This window comes from Mobula hypostoma, chromosome 28 (assembly GCF_963921235.1).
Source record: "Mobula hypostoma chromosome 28, sMobHyp1.1, whole genome shotgun sequence".
In the NCBI taxonomy this organism is placed as follows: domain Eukaryota; kingdom Metazoa; phylum Chordata; class Chondrichthyes; order Myliobatiformes; family Myliobatidae; genus Mobula; species Mobula hypostoma.
The window spans coordinates 37,336,933-37,359,258 of record NC_086124.1 but is presented as its reverse complement, the minus strand read 5'-3'; the positions used below and the strand labels follow the sequence as shown (position 1 = coordinate 37,359,258).

The 22,326-nt window shown below is 44.3% G+C and overlaps 1 long non-coding RNA gene across 1 annotated transcript; it reads right to left on the bottom strand.

The window, feature by feature from the left end:
- Window positions 1–1,836: 1,836 nt before the first annotated feature.
- Window positions 1,837–4,462, bottom strand: LOC134339021 (uncharacterized). The gene is made up of 3 exons (XR_010016332.1): window positions 4,026–4,462; window positions 3,698–3,753; window positions 1,837–2,879 (listed from the first exon to the last, which is right to left on the bottom strand). It is a non-coding gene; the product is annotated as an uncharacterized LOC134339021 (long non-coding RNA).
- Window positions 4,463–22,326: the final 17,864 nt, after the last annotated feature.

The window sequence follows — 22,326 nt, the reverse complement described above, 5'->3', positions numbered from 1 at the left end:
TGAAAGCTATCTGTGCTCCATTATCATTCCAGTCCCTAAGAAACCCACTATCAAGGGACTAAATGACTACAGGCCTGTTGCCTTGACATCTGTGGTCATGAAGTCCATTCAGAGACTAGTATTGGCTCACCTGAAGGACATTACAGGCCCCCTGCAGGACCCCCTGCAGTTTGCTTATCGGGCAAATAGGTCAGTGGATGATGCAGTCAACATGGGACTGCATTACATACTGCAACACCTCGACAATCCAGAAACTTCTGCGAGGGTCCTGTTTGTTGACTTCAGCTCAGAGTTCAACACCATCATCCCAGAAATCCTCCACTCTAAACTCACCCTGCTCGCTGTCTCCTCCGCCATCTGTCTGTGGATTACAAGCTTCCTGACTGACAGGGTGCAGCAAGTGAGGCTGGGGAGTATCATTTCTAGCACCCGGACAATCAGTACCGGTGCCCCCCAGGGATGTGTGCTCTCCCCACTGCTCTTCTCCCTTTACACTAATGACTGCACCTCACAGGATCCATCTGTTAAACTCCTGAAGTTTGCAGACGACACAACTGTCATTGGCCTTATCTGAGACGGTGATGAGTCTGCATACAGACGGGTGGTGGAACGGCTGGCCCTCTAGCATGGTCAGAACAATCTGGAGCTAAATACACTCAAGACTGTGGAAATGACAGTGGACTTCAGGAGGAGCCCCCCAGTACTCCCCCCACTTACTATACTCAACAGTATTGTGTCTGCTGTGGAGACCTTCAGGTTTCTGGGTGTCACAATCTCCCAGGTCCTGAAGTGGACACCCAACGCGGACACTCTTATCAAAAAGGCTCAGCAGAGGTTGTACTTCCTACGTCAACTCAGGAAGTACAACCTGCCTCAGGAGCTGCTGATTCAATTCTATTCAGGAATAATCCAGTCTGTTCTCTGTTCGTCCATCACTATCTGGTTTGGATCAGCTACCAAACAAGACAAGAATAGACTCCAAAGAACCGTCAGGGCTGCGGAAAGGATTATTGGTGTGAAGCTGCCCTCGATCCAGGACTTATATGCATCTGGAGTCGGGGAGTGAGCAAGCAGCATCATTGTAGACCCATCACACCCTGGACATCACCTGTTCCAACTCCTTCCTTCTGGTAGGCGCTTTAGATCACTGTATGCCAGGGCAAATAGGTACAAGAACAGTTTCTTTCCGTGTGCCATCAGTCTTATGAACACTTGAATTTTAGTCTATTATAAGCCGTCCACCTGTACATACACAGGTATACCTCATTGTATATAGTTCATGATTATTTGCACTATTGTTTTGTTTGCTTTTTGATTCTGTACAGCAAGAGCTCAGGGAAACCGGCATCGAACTCCCTGTATGTGTCCACGTACTTGGCGATAATAAAGGATTCCGATTCTGATTCTCTGTGAGACCTTATGAATATTTTCTGTCATCTGTATTTGTCCTTCCAAATTTGGTTCTGTGAGTATTACACCATGTTCCTCCACCCTGGTTCTTGGCAGTTTCTTTATTCCCTTCTTTCTCAAAACTTCTTCAACCCCACGCTCTCTCCAGTATGGCTACCCATTGTCTTTTTTTTCCCGGGCATCTTATTGGCCAAAATGTTAACAAGACAAAATTAATTCAAAAAGCCAAATTTATTAATCAACTGAATTTTTATTTTATACAATTAAAAATAAGTACTTTATTGTATAATGTAATTAAAGGAACACTCTTTTACATATAGATTTGTATTTGAGGAGATCAGCAGAAAATAAAATTCCCAACAGGATAAAATAAAGAATAGTCTTAAACCCTTAAACCAGGGTATTACATTTGAGTAATATTGCAAATATATTGTTTGATTAAGCATTCTTTGTCATTTACAGAATGCATAGTGGGTAAATAGCACACGTCATTACATCACCACATCATAGACATGCACCTTGCTTAAAGTAAAACTTTGTGCATACAAGTTACCTCCTAGTTCCCTTGTTTTCCTTTCAATTAGTTTTATATTTTAGAGTTACAAAACATAACAATGGTAATGAGGTTGGGATCCTCTGTTAGGAGCTGGATGAATCTGGTTCCTTTGTTCCAGTGACAATGGCCTGGGCCCTCAACCTTTGACCTGAGGACCAATTCTGTATACTTCAAGGTTTTGGATCAGAGTTACTATTTTGTTTTGAAGCACACTGTGGGTTTAATGCTGCCCTTTCGAATGACTGGCTTCTGCCCAGGAAAACTCACTTGATGATGTTCCTAGTGACACTCATCGCAGATTGGGGAACCAATTGCTTCGTCAAGCACATCCACTCCATCTGCCAAAAGTGGAACTTCCCAGTGGTCAAACATTTTAATTCCCATTCCCATTCCCATTCTAACATGTCAGTCCATGACCTCCTGTTGTGCCTCAATGAGGTCACTCTCAGGGTGGAAGAACAGCACCTTATATTCCGTCTGGGTAGCCTCCAACCGAATGGCATGAATATCGATTTCTCCTTCTGGCAAAAAAAATCCCTCCCCCTCCCCACTTCTTCTATTCCCCACTCTAGCCTGTTACCTGTTCTCACTTGCCATAACCTTTCCTTGGATCCCTTCCTCCTATGGTCCACTCTCCTCTGCTGTCAGATTCCTTTCCCACCCACCTGGCTTCACCTATCACCTACTAGCTATCCTCCTTCCCCTCCCTCCCACCTTTTAATTCTGGCATCTTCCCCTTCTTCTCCAGTCTGGAAGAAGGATCTTGGCCTGAAATATCAACTGTTCATTCATTTCCATAGATGCTGCCTGACCTGCTGAGTTCCTCTAGCATTTTGTGCATGTTGCTCTGGACTTCCAGCATCTGCAGAATCTCTTGTCTTTATGATGATGTTCCTGCAGCCTCTCCAGACACCTGGCGAAGAGATCAACCCATATGAGTTTAGTGACAGTGTAGAGCTCACATGTTTCCAATAGGCAGATACAATGTGTAGGATTAACAACGTAGGCATCTATTAAAGCTCAAAGTAACTAAATTATCAAACTACCATATACAATCCTGAGATTAATTTTCCTGTGGGCGTAGCAAATCTATGGAACAGTAACTATAACAAAATCAATGAAAGATCAGCCAGAGCACAGAAGACAACAAACTGCGCGAATGCAAATATAAATAAATAGCAATAAATAAGGAGAACAAGATAAAGAGTTGTTACAGTGAGATCATTGGTTGTAGAAACACTTCAATGATGGGGAAAGTGAGTGCAGTTATCCCCTTTTGTTCAAGAGCCTGATGGTTGAGGAGTAGCAACTGTTCTTGAACCAGCTGGTGTGACTCCTGAGGCTCCTATGCCATCTACCTGATGGCAGTATCAAGAACAAGGCCTGGCCTGGGTGGTGGGGATCTCTGATGATGGATGCTGTTTTCCTACGACAGTGTCTCGTGTAGATGTGATCGGTAATTAGAAACATAGAAAACTTACAGCACAATACAGGCCCTTCAGCCCACAATGTTGTGCCAAACCTGTACTTACTTTAGAAATTACCTCAGGTTGCCCATAGCCCTCTATTTTTCTGGGGATTTGCCTGGTGGCTGCTGATGGAGTAACAGCTCTCTGCTGGTGCTCCGAACTTACTTACTTTTGTCTCCAACCTTTTGAAATACTACTGTTAGATGGGTTATTATGTTACTATGACTACAAAAGTAGCTTTGGAAGCTATTCAAAAGCTTACCGAGGAGTTTCAACAGTTCAGAAAAGGAGCGTTGGCTGATTCACAACACATCAGCGCTGAAATTAAACAAATAGGTAAGAAATTAGACAATATTCAAGCAATTTTAACTGAGCATGATAAGAAGATAAAGGAACATGAAGAGGTTATTACTATACTGGATGAGAGAATGGATGATTTGCAAAAGTTGTATGAAAAACAATCCAAGTCCAATGAAATACTGAGACAGAAGATTATCGATTTGCAAAACAGGAGTAGGAGAAACAGCTTACGAATCTTGGGACTTAAGGAGCAAACGGAAGGAGATAATCCTAAAGAATTCTTCGCAAACCTTTTATTGGAATTATTTCCTGATATTATAAAGTCTCTGCCTTTGATTGATCGTGCTCACAGATCACCTATCTACGGGTCGACTTCAAAATCAAATCCAAGATCAGTCATTATATGTTCCCATGAACTTCAAATAAAGGACCGTCTGATTCATGATGCCCGTGGAAAAGGTATGATTGACTACCAAGGTCAGAAGATTCGTATTGCTGAAGATTTTTCATCAGAAGTTATGGAAGGACGTGTTAAGTTGAAAAAAGTTATGGCGGAGCTATACGGCCAAAATTTTAAGCCTTCTCTTCGTCTTCCAGCTCGACTGAGAATCACAATGGAAGGTGGATCATTTAAAAACACAAACACGAGGAAATCTGCAGATGCTGGAAATTCAAGCAACACACATCAAAGTTGCTGGTGAACGCAGCAGGCCAGCCAGCATCTCTAGGAAGAGGTACAGTCGACGTTTCGGGCCGAGACCCTTCGTCAGGACTAACTGAAAGAAGAGCTAGTAAGAGATTTGAAAGTGGGAGGGGGAAGGGGAGATCCAACCATGGCTACACCTTTAGTTTGGAGGAAGTGGGAGGAGCCAAAGGAGAAATTATTAAGAGTAAGGACTAATTCCGCTAGACGGAGCAGAGTGGTGGTAGAGGGGAACTGGTTCACCCGTATGGGTCCAAGCTATGCCTACCTTTTGTGGCATTGGCTTTGTGGAACAATCTATGTTCCAAACCTATTCTGGTATCTGTCCCCCACTTTTCCTTCGCTACATCGACGACTGCATTGGCGCTGCTTCCTGCACGCATGCTGAGCTTGTTGACTTCATTAACTTTGCCTCCAACTTTCACCCTGCCCTCAAATTTACCTGGTCCATTTCCGACACCTCCCTCCCCTTTCTAGATCTTTCTGTCTCTATCTCTGGAGACAGCTTATCTACTGATGTCTACTATAAACCTACTGACTCTCACAGCTATCTGGACTATTCCTCTTCTCACCCTGTCTCTTGCAAAAATGCCATCCCCTTCTCGCAATTCCTCCGTCTCCGCCGCATCTGCTCTCAGGATGAGGCTTTTCATTCTAGGACGAGGGAGATGTCCTCCTTTTTTAAAGAAAGGGGCTTCTCTTCCTCCACTATCAACTCTGCTCTCAAACGCATCTCCCCCATTTCATGCACATCTGCTCTCACTCCATCCTCCCGCCACCCCACTAGGAATAGGGTTCCCCTTGTCTTCACTTACCACCCCACCAACCTCTGGGTCCAACATATTATTCTCCGTAACTTCTGTCACCTCCAATAGGATCCCACCACTAAGCACATCTTTCCCTCCCCCCCGCGCTTTCCGTAGGGATCGCTCCCTATGCGACTCCCTTGTCCATTCGTCCCCTCCATCCCTCCCCACCGATCTCCCTCCTGTTACTTATCCTTATAAGTGGAACAAGTGCTACACATGCCCTCACACTTCCTCCCTTACCACCATTCAGGGCCCCAAACAGTCCTTCCAGGTGAGGCATCACTTCACCTGTGAGTCGGCTGGGGTGATATACTGCGTCCGGTGCTCCCGATGTGGCCTTTTAAATATTGGCGAGACCCGACGCAGACTGGGAGATAGTTTCGCTGAACACCTATGCTCTGTCCGCCAGAGAAAGGAGGATCTCCCAGTGGCCACACATTTTAATTCCACATCACATTCCCATTTCCCATTCTGATATGTCTATCCACGGCCTCCTCTACTGTAAAGATGAATCCACACTCAGGTTGGAGGAACAACACCTTATGTTCCTTCTAGGTAGCCTCCAACCTGATGGCATGAACATTGACTTCTCTAACTTCCGCTAATGCCCCACCTCTCCCTCGTACCCCATCCGTTATTTATTAATATACATACATTCATTCTCTCTCTCTCCTTTTTCTCCCTCTGTCCCTCTCATTATACCCTTTGCCCATCCTCTGGGTTCCCCCCCCGCCCTTTCCTTTCTCCCTGGGCCTCCTGTCCCATGATCCTCTCATATCCCTTTTGCCAATCAACTGTCCAGCTCTTGGCTCCATCCCTCCCCCTCCTGTCTTCTCCTATCTTTTTGGATCCCCCCCCCCACTTTCAAATCTCTTACTAGCTCTTCTTTCAGTCAGTCCTGACAAAGGGTCTCGGCCCGAAACGTCGACTATACCTCTTCCTAGAGATGCTGCCTGGCCTGCTGCGTTCACCAGCAACTTTGATGTGTGTTGCCTATATTAAAAAAATGACTGTTTAATATTTTTCAGTATGAATGATTGTTCTTTCTGTTTGATAAACCTGTCTAAGCTTGTTTTTTTACTGTGTATTATTTAGTCTTGGCTGGAACAGTAAATAACCTTGAATTCTTTGGAGCGGTTCCAACAGGCTTTCTAAGGGGATGTTTTCAGTGGGGGTAGATAGCGGTTGTTCTTTGACCGATTTTCTCTCTTTGGGAGGAGGAAGGGGGATGGGGAGTTCTTTTTTCTTGAAGCTGATTTGGGACTCTAGTCAATTCTGTTGCTTAGTTAATATATCTCAAGATATATTATTTGGGTTTAATATACATTTCTTTGATTGCTACTTTAACCTTTCTTATAAATGGTTTTAAAATGGATCAAAATATTAATTTACTTAGTTTTAACATGAAAGGGTGAAATCACCCCATGAAAAGAAATAAGATTTTTGCCTATATTAAAAAACTTAAGGTACCAATTGTTTTTCTTCAAGAAACCCATGTACGTAAGTGTGCCAATTCACGCCTTTTAATTGATGGAAAGAGTCTCATTTCCATTCCTCGTTTCAGACCAAAGCAAGAGGAGTTTCGATCCTTATAGATAATGAAGTTCCCTTTGTTCAACATAAAGTAATTTCTGATACTAATGGGCATTTTGTTATAGTATCAGGGAAACTAAATAACAAGCTAATGGTATTTGCCAATGTGTATGCTCCGAATATAGATGATCCAGGTTTCTTTGAGCATTTTTTTTCAGTTTTGCCAGATCTAAGTCTGTACTCATTGGTGATGGATGGAGACTTTAATTGTTGCTTAGATTCAGCTTTAGATCGTTCATCTTCTAAACTAATGATACCAAATAAATCAGCTGTGTTTATTAAATCTTTTTTAATGAAATGTGGTATTGTTGATGCTTGGCATTTTTTCATCCAGTAGACAAGGAATATTCGTTTTTCTCTCATGTTCATCATACATATTCCACGATTGTTTTTTTTTTGGACATGCCCGAGTCTTGGAAAATATTGGAAAGAAGTATTTCAAGCTTTCTTGATACTTTTCAAAGTAAACTTTAAGCCTAATCCTTTGACCGCTTTATTCGGTATTGTTGGAGGAAAGGATACTATTTTGGAGTCATCTGACTCGCACATTTTGGCTTTTATTTCTCTTATGGCCAGAAGGACACTCTTGCTTAAATGGAAAGATGCGGCTCCTCCTATTCACGCTCAATGGTTACGTGATGTCATGTCATGTTTAAATTTAGAGAAGATTTGATGTTCAATCTCTGAATCTAGCCAAGACTTTCAAACATTGTGGGGACCTTTCATGAATTATTTTCAAAACTTTTGATTTGCTGTTAAAGCACAGATGATTACTAATAATTTTTTTTCATTTTTTTCTTCACTAATCAGCTTCAGTCTTGGTAGTGGGTTAGATTTTTTTATATAATAAAATTACTATATTTCAATGTCACTAATTAATTAATCTGTATGAATATGGGGTAAGAAATCTTTATATGCAATTTAGTATAATGTATTGATTTTTTTTCTTGTACTCTGTATTCTTATATGTAAAATTAATAATAAAAATATTGGAAAAGCCCTCTATTTTTCTAAGCTCCATGTACCTATCCAGCGGCATCTTAAAAGACCAATTGTATCCGCCTCCAGCAGCCCATTCCACGCACTCACCACTCTCTGTGTAAAAAACTTACCCCTGACATTCTCTCTGTACCTGCTTCCAAGCACCTTAAAACTGCACCCTTTCATGCTAGCCATTTCAGCCCTGGGAAAAAGCCTCTGATTATCCACATGATCAATGCCTCTCATCATCTTATACACCTCTATCAGGTCACCTCTCATTCTCCGCCACTCCAAGCAGAATCAGAATTGGAATCAGAATCAAGTTTAATATCACCAGCATATGACATGAAATTTGTCAACTCAGGAGCAGCAGTTCAATGCAATACATAATCTAGCAGAGAAAAAAATTAATAAAATAAAAAAATAATAATAATAAATACTCAAGTAAACCAATTACACTATACGCATTGAATAGATTTAAAAACATGCAAAAAACAGAAATACTATATATTAAAAAAAGTGAGATAGTGTCCAAGGATTCAATGTCCATTTAGGAATCAGATGGCAGAGGAGAAGAAGCTGTTCCTGAATCGCTGAGTGTGTGCCTTCAGGCTTCTGTACCTCCTACCTGTCAGAATTCAGAATGCTCTCCACAGTACAACTATAGAAGTTTTTGAGTGTATTTGTTGACATGCCAAATCACTTCAAACTCCTAATGAAGTATAGCCACTGTCTTGCCTTCTTTATAACTACATTGATATGTTGGGACCAGGTTCGATCCTTGTAGATTTTGACACCCAGGAACTCGAAACTGCTCACTCTCTCCACTTCTGATCCCTCTCTGAGGATTGGTATGCATTCCTTCGCCTTACCCTTCCTGAAGTCCACAATCAGCTCTTTCGTCTTACTGACATTGAGTGCCAGGTTGTTGCTGCGGCACCACTCCACTAGTTGGCATATCTCACTCCTGTATGCCCTCTCATCACCATGTGAAATCCTACCAACAATCATCAGCAAATTTATAGAGCAGTGGGGCTAAGCACACACCCCTGAGGTGCACCAATGTTGATCGTCAGTGAGGAGGATATGTTATCACCAATCCACACAGATTATGATCTTCCGGTTAGGAAGTTGAGAATCCAATTGCAGAGGGAGGTACCGAGGCCTAGGTTCTGCAACTTCTCAATCAGGATTGTGGGAGAGATGGTATTAAATGCTGAGATATAGATGATGAACAGCATCCTGACATAGGTGTTTGTGTTGTCCAGATGGTCTAAAGCTGTGTGGAGAGCTATTGAGATTGTGTCTATCGTTGACCTATTGTGGCTATAGGCAAATTGCAATGGGTCTGTGTCCTTGCTGAGGCAGGAGTTCAGTCTAGTCATGACCAACCTCTCAAAGCAATTCATCACTGTAGATGTGAGTGCTACTGGGCAATAGTCATTAAGGCAGCCCACATTGTTCTTCTTAGGCACTGTTGCCTTTTTGAAATAAGTGGGAACTTCCGCCTGTAGCAGTGAGAGGTTGAAAATGTCCTTGGATACTCCCGCTAGTTGGTTGGCACAAGTTTTCGGAGCCTTACCAGGTACTCCATCGGGACAAGGCCAAGTTTACCCAACCTATTCTCGTAAGGCATGCTCCCCAATCCAGGTGACATCCTTGTAAACCTCCTCTACACCCTTTCTATAGTTTCCTTCCTGTAGTGAGGTGACCAGAACTGAGCACGGTACTCCAAGTGGAGTCTGACCAGGGTCCTATACAGCTGTAACATTACCTCTCGGCTCTTGAACTCAGTCCCACAGTTGATGAAGGACGATGCACCATATGCCTTCTTAACCACACAGACTACCTGCGCAGCAGCTTTGAGTGTCCTATGGGCATGGACCCCAAGGTCCCTCTGATCCACCACACGGCCAAGAGTCTTGCCATTAATACTATATTCTGCTATCATATTTCACCTACCAAAATGAACTACCTCAAACTTATCTGAGTTGAACTCCATCTGCCACTTCTCAGCCTAGTTTTGCGTCCTATTGATGTCCTGCTATCAACTCTGGCAGCCTTTCACGCTATCCACAAAACCCCCAACCTTTGTGTCATCAGCAAATTTACTAACCCATCCCTCCACTTTTTCATCCAGGTCACTTATAAAAATCACGAAGAGAAGGGTCCCAAAACAAATCTCTGAGGCATATCACTGGTCACCGACCTCCATGCAGAATTTGACCCACCTACAACCACTCTTTGCCTTCTGTGGGCAAGCCAGTTCTGGATCCACAAAGCAAGGTCCCCTTGGATCCCATGCCTCCTTACTTTCTCGATAAGCCTTGCATGGGGTACCTTATCAAATGCCTTGCTGAAATCCACCTACACTGCATCTACTGCTCTACCTTCATCAATGTGTTTAGACATATCTCAAAAAATTCAATCAGGCTCATAAGGCATGACCTGCCTTTGACAAAGCCATGCTGACTATTCCTAATCATATTATGTCTCTCCAAATGTTCATTAACCCTGTCTCTCAGGATCTTCCCCATCAACTGACCAACCACTGATGTAATTGGGACAGCTTTATTTGGCCAAGTACACCACCTTTTGTAGGATCTTATGTTCAATGGCACTGGAGTTTCCATATCAAGCTGTGATACTGCCAGTCAATATATTCTCCACTGCAGATCTATATAAGTTTGAAAACTTATAAGTCAGATGTCATACTGAATCTGCAGTCTCCAAAGGGAGTAGAGGTGCTGCCGTGCTTTCCTCACAATTGCACTTATGTGCTGAGTGCAAGGCAGGTCCTCTGAAATAGTGACACCCAAGAATTTAAAATTCCTCACCCTCTCCACCTCTGATCCGCTGATGAGGATTGACTCATGGACCTCTGGTTTCCTCCTCCTGAAATCAATAATCAGCGCTTTGGTCTTGCTGACATTAAGTAAGGGGTTATTTTATGACACCACTCAGCCAAATCCTTGTGATTGAGGCCAGCCTGCAGACGGTGTGAGGCCAGTAGAGGCCCCTGGTTTGTGGGGACGAGGTCTTCACAGAGTCAGTTGCTTGTGAATGCAGTCCAAAGATGGTGAACTCTATCTAAAGCTAAACACAAGTACCATAAGGGAAAGTTGAAAAGAACATTGAAGAGAAAGTTCAAGAGGGCATGAAACCACTAAGAGGTATTGGCTTATTTGATGTCACATAATTTGTGACAATATTTCCAACATCAATACTCGAGAGGACAGCATCTTTTTTTGAGTCCTGCTTCCTCAAACAAGGGAAACTAATTTTCTGGAAACTGTGCATAAAGACCAACTCAATCACTTTGTCAATTTTTACCATTTCATCGCCTGGGGCTATTTCAAGAAGCATGAAGAACTTCAAGTCCACATGATCCCAGTTCACAACTGTAATGCTTTCAACATGTTTGGAGAACCCCTTCACCTGTTGCATGGAGTACAAAATCTTCAAAAGTTTCTTGTACCTTGATTTTCTTTTCCTGTCTGAAGATCAAAAGTACTGTTCAAAAACCTTAGGTACATATATATTTTTACACATCTTTTTAAAGGGTTCTTTTGGGTTTCTTTGTTTTGTGGCAGCCTGTTAGGAGATAAATCCATTGTATAATGTATACATTCTTGGAAAATAAATGTACTTTGAACTTTAAAGATCTACAGTACTGTGCAAAATTTTTCAACCATCTCGATTCAACACTCCCCTCTCCAATTCTAACCTCACTCCTTCTGAATGCTTGGCTGTCCTCTCCCTCCACATCAATCCTAACCTCACCATCAAACCCACAGATAAGGGGGGTGCTGCAGTAGTCTGGAGTACTCACCACTACCTTGCTGTGGCCCAGCGCCAACTCTCAAAACACATCCTCTTACCCCTCAAACAGGACCCCACGACCAGGCCATTGTCTCCCACACCATCACCAACCTTATTGACTCTAGGGATCGCCCATCCACTGACACCAACCTCACAGTTCCCACACCCCGCACCTCCTATCCAAGATCAACAAACCCACTTGTCCAGGTAGATCCATTGTTTCAGCTTGTTCCTGCCCCACTGAACACATATCTATATGCCTCGACTCTGTCTTATTCCCCCTTAGTTCAGTCCCTTTCTACCTACATCCATGACACTTCATACGCTCTGGATCTTTTCAGTGATTTCAGGTTGCCTGGCCTGTCATGGTCTGGTCCGTGAAGTCTGTATTCCAGTTCACAGTCCAGTCCATCGACCCTTGCTCCAGGTTTCCTTGTCTACCCTGTTTCTGTTCTTGTTGAGCTCTAATTGAGGCAGCTGATGCTCATTGGGGCTGGCTGCATAAATACCTTCAGAGACCAGGGTGTGGCTGCTGGATTGTTCTTGTCTTTACTCCTTGTACCCCTTCCTCTGCCTTCTGTTGCCTCGCCTGAAGCCCTGCCTTGTCTTGCCAGTAACTCTCGCCTCGCCTGAAGTTCTCGTTTCACCTTGCATTGCCTGAAGCCTTGCCTCGTCTTGCTGGTAACTCTCGCCTCATCTCGCCTTCAATCTTGTCCTGGATCCACCCCGTACCTAGCTCCATTCCTGTCCCTTGCCTCCGCCGGGTAAGTCAGGCTGTCTTGCCATTACCCTATGGCTGGTTCTATCCCTTCCTGTCCCTTGCCTCCATCGGGTAAGCCAGGCTGTCTTGCCATTACCCTATGGCTGGTTCTATCCCTTCCTGTCCCTTACCTCCGTCGGGTAAGCCAGGCATTCTTGCCATTACCTGTGGTTGGTTCTGTCCCTTCCTGTCCCATGACTCCGTCGGGTGGTGATCCGCGCCCTGCCCAGGTGGATCCTGCCTAGCCTCAAGCCTGTAGACTCCAGCCTCCCGCCTAGCCTCAAGCCTGAAGACTCCAGCCTCCCGCCTAGCCTCAAGCCTGAAGACTCCAGCCTCCCACCTAGCCTCAAGCCTGTAGACTCCAGCCTCCCGCCTAGCCTCAACCCTGAAGACTCCAGCCTCCCGCCTAGCCTCAAGCCTGAAGACTCCAGCCTCCCGCCTAGCCTCAAGCCTGAAGACTCCAGCCTCCTGCCTAGCCTCAAGCCTGAAGACTCCAGCCTCCCGCCTAGCCTCAAGCCTGAAGACTCCAGCCTCCCGCCTAGTCTCAAGCCTGAAGACTCCAGCCTCCCGCCTAGCCTCAAGCCTGAAGACTCCAGCCTCCTGCCTCCTGCCAAGCCTCGCCTCTAGCCTCAAGCCTGAAGACTCCAGCCTTCTGCCTCCTGCCAAGCCTCGCCTCTAGCCTCAAGCCTGAAGACTCCAGCCTTCTGCCTCCTGCCAAGCCTCACCTCTAGCCTCAAGCCTGAAGACTCAGCCTCATCCTGCCTGCCTGCCAAGCCTCGTCCTTGCTTATTTCTGGGGTCCGAGACAGAGGTAAGACCCGGGTACTGGATTTTTCTCCAGTCACTGGCTTGGAGTCCAAGCCTGGGCTCCTAGCTCTCTTGTCCAGCCCTGTTCTGGGTTCCTGGTTTTTGTGTCCATGTCCTTGCTCTCATTCTGTATCCTAGTCCTGTCCCAAGTCCTTCAGTGTCTGTGTCTTGCACTTGGGTCTGTTCCCAGCCACCCGCCTTATGACATGGCTCCCATCATCTTATTTTTACTATGGATGTCCAGTCTCTATACACCTCCCCTGGAAGGCCTCAAGGCTCTCCGTTTCTTTCCAACCGGACCCAACCAGTTCCCTTCCACCACCACCAGCAGAACTTCCAACAAACAAAACGTGTAGCCATGGGCACTCACATGGGTCCCAACTATGCCTGCCTGTTTGTTGGCTACATGGAACAGTCTATGTTCCAAGCCTACACTGGTGACCGTCCCGCACTTTTCCTATGCTACATCGACGACTGCATTGGTGCTGCTTCCTACACCCACGCTGAACTCGTCGACTTCATCCACTTTGCCTCCAACATCCACCCTGCCCTCAAATTTACGTGGTCCATTTCCAACTTCTCCCTCCTATTTCTTGACCTCGCTATCTCTATCCCCGGAGACAGCTTATCCACCAATGTCTATTATAAACCCACAGACTCTCACAGCTACCTGGACCCTTGTTTCACCCTGCTACTTGGAAAAATACCATCCTCTTCTCTCAATTCCTCTGTCTCCACCACATCTGCTCTTTGGGTGAGGCTTTTCAATGCAGAACTAAAGAGATGTCCTCCTTTTTCAAAGAAATAGGCTTCCCTTCCTCCACAATCAACGCTGCCCTCAACCGCATCTCTTCCATTTAACGCACGTCTGCTCTCACCCCATCCTCCCGCCAGGATAGGGTTCCTGTTGTCCTCACCTACCACTCCAGAAGCCTCCACGTCCAGCACAAGTTCTCTGAAACTTCTGCCATCCTGCCATCTCCAACGGAATCCCACCACCAAGCACATCTTTCCCTCCCCAACTTTTTGCTTTCCGCAGGAATCGATCCCTACCTGACTCCCTTGTCTATTTGTCCCTCCCCATGGATCTCTCTCCTTACAAGCAGATCAAGTGCTGCACCTGCCCCTACACCTCCCCCCTCACTACTATTCAGGGCCTTAAACAGTCCTTCCAGGTGAGGCAACACTTCACCTGTGAGTCTGTGTCCAATGCTCCCGGTGTAGCCTCCTGTATATTGGTGAGACCCGACGCAGTTTGGGAGACTGCTTCAAAAAGCAGGATCTCCCAGCCGCCACCAATTTTGATTCCACTTCCCATTCCCATTCCGATATGTCTATCTATGGCCTCCTCCACTGTCGTGATGAGGCCACGTTTACGTTGGAGAAGCAACACCCTATATTCCATCTGGGTGACCTCCAACCCGATGGTATGAACTTTAATTTCTTGAACTTCCAGTAATGCCCCCCACCCCCATCTCCTTTACCATTTCTCACCCCCTTTTCCCTCACTCATCTTATCTCCTTGCCCACCCATTGCCTCCCTCTGTGCTCCTCCCCCCTTTACTTTCTTGGCCTTCTGTCTCTTTCACCAATCAAATTCCTAGCTCTTCACTTTATTTCCTCCCCCTTCAGGGTTCACCTATCACCTGATGTTTCTTTCTCCCCTCCTTTTAAATCTATTCCTTGGCTTCTTTTCTCCAGTCCTGCTGAAGGGTTCCAGCTCAAAACATCAACTGTACTTTTTTCCACAGATGCTGCCTGGATTGCTGAGTTCCTCTAGCATTTTGTGTGTGTTGCTAGCCCATATATATGGTTAGGGTGCCTAGGATGGGAAGGAGGCAGGGAGAAGGGATAAGGGATTCATGGTTGGGAAGCACCAGAGAGACATTCTGTAATGATCAATAAACCAATTGTTTGGACTCAGATGACCTTGCCTGATGTCTCAGGGCTGAGTGTGTCTGCACTTGCACCAACCAACGATCCCAGCACTCCTTCTCTGCCACCTGTCCTGCGGCGCTCCACCCTCGCCATTCCCAATATCCTTTGCTCCCACCAGATTTACAAACTCGCTCTCTGCTCCACGTTGACAAATACAGTGCTGTACAAAAGTCTTAGGCACCCTCTGTCTCTGCCTAACATTTCTGTATACAAGTTGAGATGCAATCTATATTGTGTTGGAGTTTATAGAAAAGCAGGAAGGAATGTTCTGCATTTAATGTTTCTGTATTACTTGAGTAATATTGTAAATAAATTGTTTGATTAAGCATTACTTGTTGTTTACATACTTCATTACGGGTTATATGTAAAAGTACGTAAATGGCATACGTCATTATGCCACCACATCATAGGTGTGCACCTTGCTTCATGTAAAACTTTATGTGCACAAGTTATCCCTTGTTTTCCTTTCAATTATTTTATTTTTTCAGAATTACAAAAGATAACATGCAACACTGTGCACATGGATATAGCCAAGTATAACACACAGATATAGCCAAGATGACTAAGACTTCTGCACCGTACTATATTTGTCAATGTGGAGTGGAGAGCAAGTTTGGAAATTTGGCAGGAGCAAAGTTTGTTGGGAATGGTGAGGGTGGAGTACTGCGGGAAGGGTGTGGGATGGGTGGCAGAGAAGGACTGCCGGGGTGGGGGGTGGCGCAGGTGCAGACACACCCAGCCCTGAGACACAAGTCAAGGTAATTTGATTCCAATATTGGTTTGTTGATCATTGCAGAATGTCTCTCTGAGATTTCCCATTCCCTCCCCTCTCCCTTCCCTTTTTCCATGATTCCCCTCTCCCTGCCCCCTTCCCACTCTCAGTCTGCAATAGAGACCCATATCAGAATCAGGTTTATCATTACTCACATATGTCATGAAATTTGTTTCTTTTTGTAGCAGCAGTACAGTGGAATACATAAAATTACTACAGTACTGTGCAAAAGTTTTAGGCACTGAGTTATATATATATATATACGTGCCTAAGACTTTTGCACAGTACTGTAGGTGACATGCTAAATATTTGCAAACTTCTAAGAAAGCAGAGACCTAAAATCTATTGGTGTATTCCAGCATTTTGCAAAATTGCTAAATTTATAATTCAGCACAAAATCTAGGGGGTTATAAAAGTGTTTTATGAAATCCAGAAATTTGCAATCATGGAAAATCTGCAGTATATAAAGCAAGATCCACAATTTTTGCAGTTTAGTGTAAGATTTAAGTTCAATCACATTTAATTATTCAATCATCCATGAATACCCATGAATACAGCCAAACAAACCAGCATTACTCTGGGGCCAAGGTGCAAATCGCAGTACCAGCAGTCACACACAGCACAAGGCACAGAGAAGATAGCAATAAAATACAGTCACACAGAAAATATATAGTCCAAGCCCCTGAGTCCATTAATGTTGCAGCAGTCTGCTTGTCTTTTGCTGAATGAACACTAGAGGGCAGCACTGACTCCAGCTTGGACATTGCATATCACCATCTCTGACTCCTCACTCCTGGGTGGCTGCAATCAGGCAACACCACAGCTTGAGGCCTAGTCCTTGCTACAATTAAGGTCAGGTAGTTCCCCGCTGGTCCGTAAATAAATCAGTGAATTGTGCTTGCAGCATTCCACATTAACAATGTTCAACATGGAGTTGTGATCACATGAAAAGTGACTAAGATGATCACACGCTGTCAGACTGCACACTGCCTTCGCACACTGCCTTCGCACACTGACTCCTCCAGCACCTCTTCAACACAGGCAGCTGCATGATCCACACCAAGTGCAGCTCCTTCACTTTCTCTGCCAACAAGCAACCCGCTGATAGTAGACCTGCAGTACTTTAAATTCTTAATAACCAGCTGGGTCTTGTGATCATAAAAAAACACAATAACACCTTTGGTTGACCCTGTAGAAGTTGCTACGATCGAGTGCATCACCATCCCACTGGATTTAGAGGTTTATACAAGAATATTTATATATATATATATTTATTCTTGCCATCTTATATGAACTCCACCATGGACGGTTCAAAGTGAAAGGAGGAGGGTTGGACATGGGGCTAGCAACTTCATCCCATAAAAACCCAGAGCTACAGAAATGAGAACAGAGGCTCCAAAGTCCTCATCGCTGGGAGAGGAAGGATCTTTGCCTGGAAGGCATACGATTGGCTACAAATATTCTCTCTAATTTGTAATGACCAGTGTGCACAAAAATCTTGTGCTATGCAATTTTGTGCCCAGTGACAGCAACATGTATGCACTGAATAATGTCTTCAATAAAAACACACTTTGTCAATACTGTCCATATCAGAAACCGGAAATAGAAAAGTGATTGTGTACGATTGTGAAATGTACTTAACGCAACAATGAGGTAGAGGATAACAGCGTTTTGTGTGTTAGTAGCAAAACGTGTGTGCCCGTACATGTACATGCACACCTTAGAGGCTACATTGTTGGCTACCCTGGGGACAAAGTGAACGCCTGACCCAGGACTTTCACGAGCTGCTGTCTTTGCCTGAGGGTTCTCAATGATGGATGCCTTTACCCCTGTCGGGATGACAGGCATAGGTATAACCTAATACAGAGCAAAGTATGTATTGGCCATGTTTGTATTTGTGACAATGAAACAGTCTGAGGTGGGCTTGAGGCTAGATCAGCATTGCTAACAGATGATGGGCAGTCTTAATCGTTCCCAGAGTCAGAGAGTATGGTTTGTTATGAAGAGTAATGAGCAGAGAGTACGGACATCACTGTAATGAATGGTTAGCGCGACTCTATTGCAGCTTGAGTTTGGAATTCGTCCTCCCCATGGAATATGTGGCTTTCCTCTGGGTGCTCTGACTTTCTCCCACAGCCCAAAGGTTAGTAGCTTTATTGGTCATTGTAAATTGTCCTGTGATTAGGGTCGGTTTCAATCGGAGGTTGTTGGGGTTGCTGGGCAGCAGGGCTCAAAGGGCTGGAAAGGCCTATTCCACACCATATTTCTAAATAAAACAAACCAAACGAGAATAACAATGTTGAGTCTAACTCTGCCATAGACGGTCCCAGGCTCTGCTATGAAAGCAAGAGCTGGGCACAGGCTAGCAATCCCATCCCCTAAAAACCCAGAACTACAAAAATGCCACCCAAAGCTCCAAAGAACTCATCGCTGGGAGAGGAAGGAGAAGATAGGTACACCTGGGGACAAGCTGAGAGACTGGCCTTGGACAGAGGTCTCTGGTGAACTGCTGTTGGCAGCCTACACCCCAGTACAGGTGACAGGCTTAAGAGGAATCTGATAGTTTAGCGGCAGAGACATTACAATTACTAAACATTGTAAAAGAACTGATTACATTGTGAACAGAGAAAAGGAACAGTGAGGTATTGTTCATGGGTTCATGGACCATTCAGAAATCTAATGGTGGAGGGGAAGAAGCTGTTCCTAAAACATTGAGTGTGTGCCTTCAGGCTGAATTTATTGTCAAAGTACAAGTATGTTACCATATACAACTCTGACATTTATTTTCCTGTGGACATAATAAATCTATAGAATAATAACTATAACAGATCAATGAAAGACCACACCAGCTAGGCATTCAACTAGACTGCAGGAGACAACAAACTGTGTAAATACGAAAAGAAGAAACAATAATAATGAATAAATGAGATGAAGAGGCCTTAAAGTGAGTCCATGGCTTGTGGAAGCATATCAATAATGGGCAAGTGAAGTTATCTCCTTTGGTGCAAGAACTGATGGTTGAGGGGCAGTGACTGTTCCTGGTCTAAGGCCTGAGCGTCTGTACCTTCTGCCTGATGGCAGCAGTGAGAAAAGGACATGGGACCTGTGGTGGGGGTCCATAATGATGGATGCTGCTTTCCTGTGCAATGCTTCATGTAGGTGTGCTCAATAGTTGGGGGGGCTTCACCTGTGATGGACTGGGCAGCATCTATACTTTTTGTAGGGCTCCCATTCAAGGTGGTTCCACACCAGGCTGGATGCAGCCAGTCAATACACTCTCTACCACACATCTATAGAAGTTTGTCAAAAGTTTACATGTTGTGCTGAATCTCAGAAAACTGAAGTTGGGTGGGACTACAACCAGAGGTCAAGGGTTAAGGGTGAAAGGTGAAACGTTTAAGGGGACCATGAGGGGAAACTGCTTCACTCAGGTGGTCGTGGGAGTGTGAAACGAGTTGCCAGTAGAAGAAGTGCATGCAAGCTCGATTTTAACATTTAACAGAACTTTTGATAAGTAGATGGATGGGAGAGGTATGGAGAGCTAGGGTCCTGGTGTAGGTCGATGGGAGTAGGCAGATTAAATGGTTTCGGCATGGACTAGATGGGCTGAAGGGCCTGTTTCTGTGCTGTACTTCTCTGTGACTCTACGTTGGACCCAGGATAGATCCTCTGAGAGGCTGATGCCCAGGAACTTGAAGCATTTAATTGTAAAACAAATGCAAAGATTTTAAACAAGATATAATACTTTATTCCAAATATACTGACAACTTGCCCATCACCCAGAGTATGATCTGTCTACAGAAGGAGCTGCCAGAGTAAGTGGCTGAGGCAGCTACATTGATGACATTTAAAAGGCTCTTGGACAGGTAGAGGAATGGGAAAGGTTTAGAGCAGGGGTTGACAACCTGAGGTCCATGGACCCCTTGGTTAATGGTTGGGGTCCATGGCATAAAAAAAGTTGGGGACCCCTGGTTTAGAGGGATACGGTGCAAATGCAGTGAGATGGGACTGGCTCAGGAACTGGGGCAAGAGGGATTGTGTCTGTACTGTGGAGTTCAAGCAATCCAGTCAAAGGCAACCTGTGGACACGGGTAGGGAAACAGCACCACCACTGTTAATACCCAAACAACCCGGACACATTTTCCTTTTGTTTAAACAAATTTACTTTCAATGTCTCCCTTCAATATCTAAGGGCCAACATCCCATAATTTAAATGCTGATTTTGTTGAAGATTCCTGATGTGGCTTTCTTGGTGCAGTTGTACTATTCCATCAACAGCAAGGATGTCTAACCCTACGTAGCCGAATCTGTCATATTCCTCATGCCCAACTTGAAAGGCTGACTTTAGCTGAGGGGTGACTGTTGTGGCAAAGTTTAGCAAGCCTCCCCATATGAAGTCATCCACATGACATGACTTCAATCACATGATATCCTGAATCTTGCCAGTAAAAAAAAAACAGCTGGATCCACTTGAGACATCTTTCCATCTGTTTTCACCATTATTCCTTTGACCTTTTTACACCAGTAGAGTGATGCATCTGCTGGACCACACACACACACATCTTTGAGTTTCCATAGTGTTCCTTTGCTTCTGGCTTCAGGAGGGGGTTTAATGTAAATGTCACAAGACAGCTCCAATCCCTGTAAGAATATGGATTTTATGTCCATGGAAGGGGTTGCCAATGCTTTTGACATATCACTGAGAGAAGCAGTCTGAAGCACATGTTGGCAAGTCTTTTCTGAGTTCTTTTATGTTCATTTCCTCAAAACCTCTAGCCACCAGGCATGCTTTTGGTATAATTCCTGTCAGGATTTCTTTCATCTTGTAGACACTGTCTTTTGGCCAATGTCTCTGGCTTCCTCAAACACTCCATTATTTCTCCAACTTCTGATTTCATCCCGTTTTGCAAATTCAAACGACATCTCTTTAGTTACCAGGACATCTTCATCTTGACATTTCTCAGATGGTCCAGCCTGATCTATACTTGATTCAATATGAAGCCTGTCTGCACATGACATATCGACTGACCCTGCAGTGCCAGTGACCGTGACTGGTTCTAGGTAATTCAAATTGTACCAACTTTTGTTTCTCCTCGTGGCTTTGTCGGCTTGTCCTAACTCTTCAGCTTTGTATGAGATACCGGTGTCTGTATCTACAAATCTCAATGGTTGCACTCCCTTCAGTGCTGTGTGTGTCACTGTGGTGCAACTCTGTTCGACCTTAGCTGCACTCTCCTCATCCCTCTCTGTGCTATGTGACTGTGTGCTAGGTAGGTGCTTTTCATATCAAAGGTTTCAAAGAAATGTCAGAGAAATGTATACAATATACATCCTGAAGTGCTTTTTCTTCACAAACGTCCATGAAAACAGAGGAGTGCCTCCAGAGAATGAATGACAGTTAAATGTTAGAACCCCAAAGTTCCCCAGCTCCCCTCATAGCTGCTTCAGAATGGAAAATAATCTACATCTTTGTTTCCTGAACTCCTGAGCAGTTACTGAAATTTATCAATTGAAGCTTGTCCAAACTGCTTCTAAACACTTTGTATTTCTCATCTATGGCCATGTTTTGTGCGACAGTTAGTAGTTCGTTCTCACATTGTTTCTCAGTATTGTCTTTGTCTAGAATGTTCAGTCATGCCCAGAGCTGGTGAGCTCAAGAAACACTGGCTGTTGAAACATTGTTGCTTGGTCATTCTCCATATCCATTACTGCTCTTGCTTTCTTTAGGGAGATTTACTCAAGAGTAATGGAATGTTCACTGGCATCATCTCCATTTCAATGTAATGTTTTGTCTGCTCTATTTTTGCAGGAATTTTCACTCTTTTGGTGGAATGTACAATCTTCCCATCTCCAAGTTTGAATGCTTTGTAACTGGGTGTACCTGTGTTCACCAGTCTCTGCGCTTCATTCTGGTTTGGTTCACTTACATAGCTTTCAAGCCATTTTCTCCACAGACTGTGGATGTGCAAGGTGTATCAATAACCGCAGATACTAGAGATTCTATCGTCAAAATGTCTGTTTCAGATGTCTCTGCCTTAGTCAGTGATTCCTTTGCAAACAATGTGATATGGCACTCTTCTACATCTTCAGATTTGTTATTTTCTTCAGTTGGCCTAACTTGTTTGGTTTAGTGCAGACAGTTTCTTGCCTAGTGGTAAATATTTTGACATACCACACATTTTGATCTCCTAGCATACTTGTTTATTGGATTTGTGTCGGGTAATGGTATCCTTGTCTGATCCCTCGGGGATCTACGCTTGCTATACTCTTGTTATTGCTCAGTGAAGTATGCAATTTCCTGACTCAAACTAATTCTAACTTGTTTTTCTCCAAAAACCCTCTTCAGTGCTGATTTCATAGATGCAACTCTTAGTTCTGTGCAAGCAGTTAACACAGCTGTCTGTCCT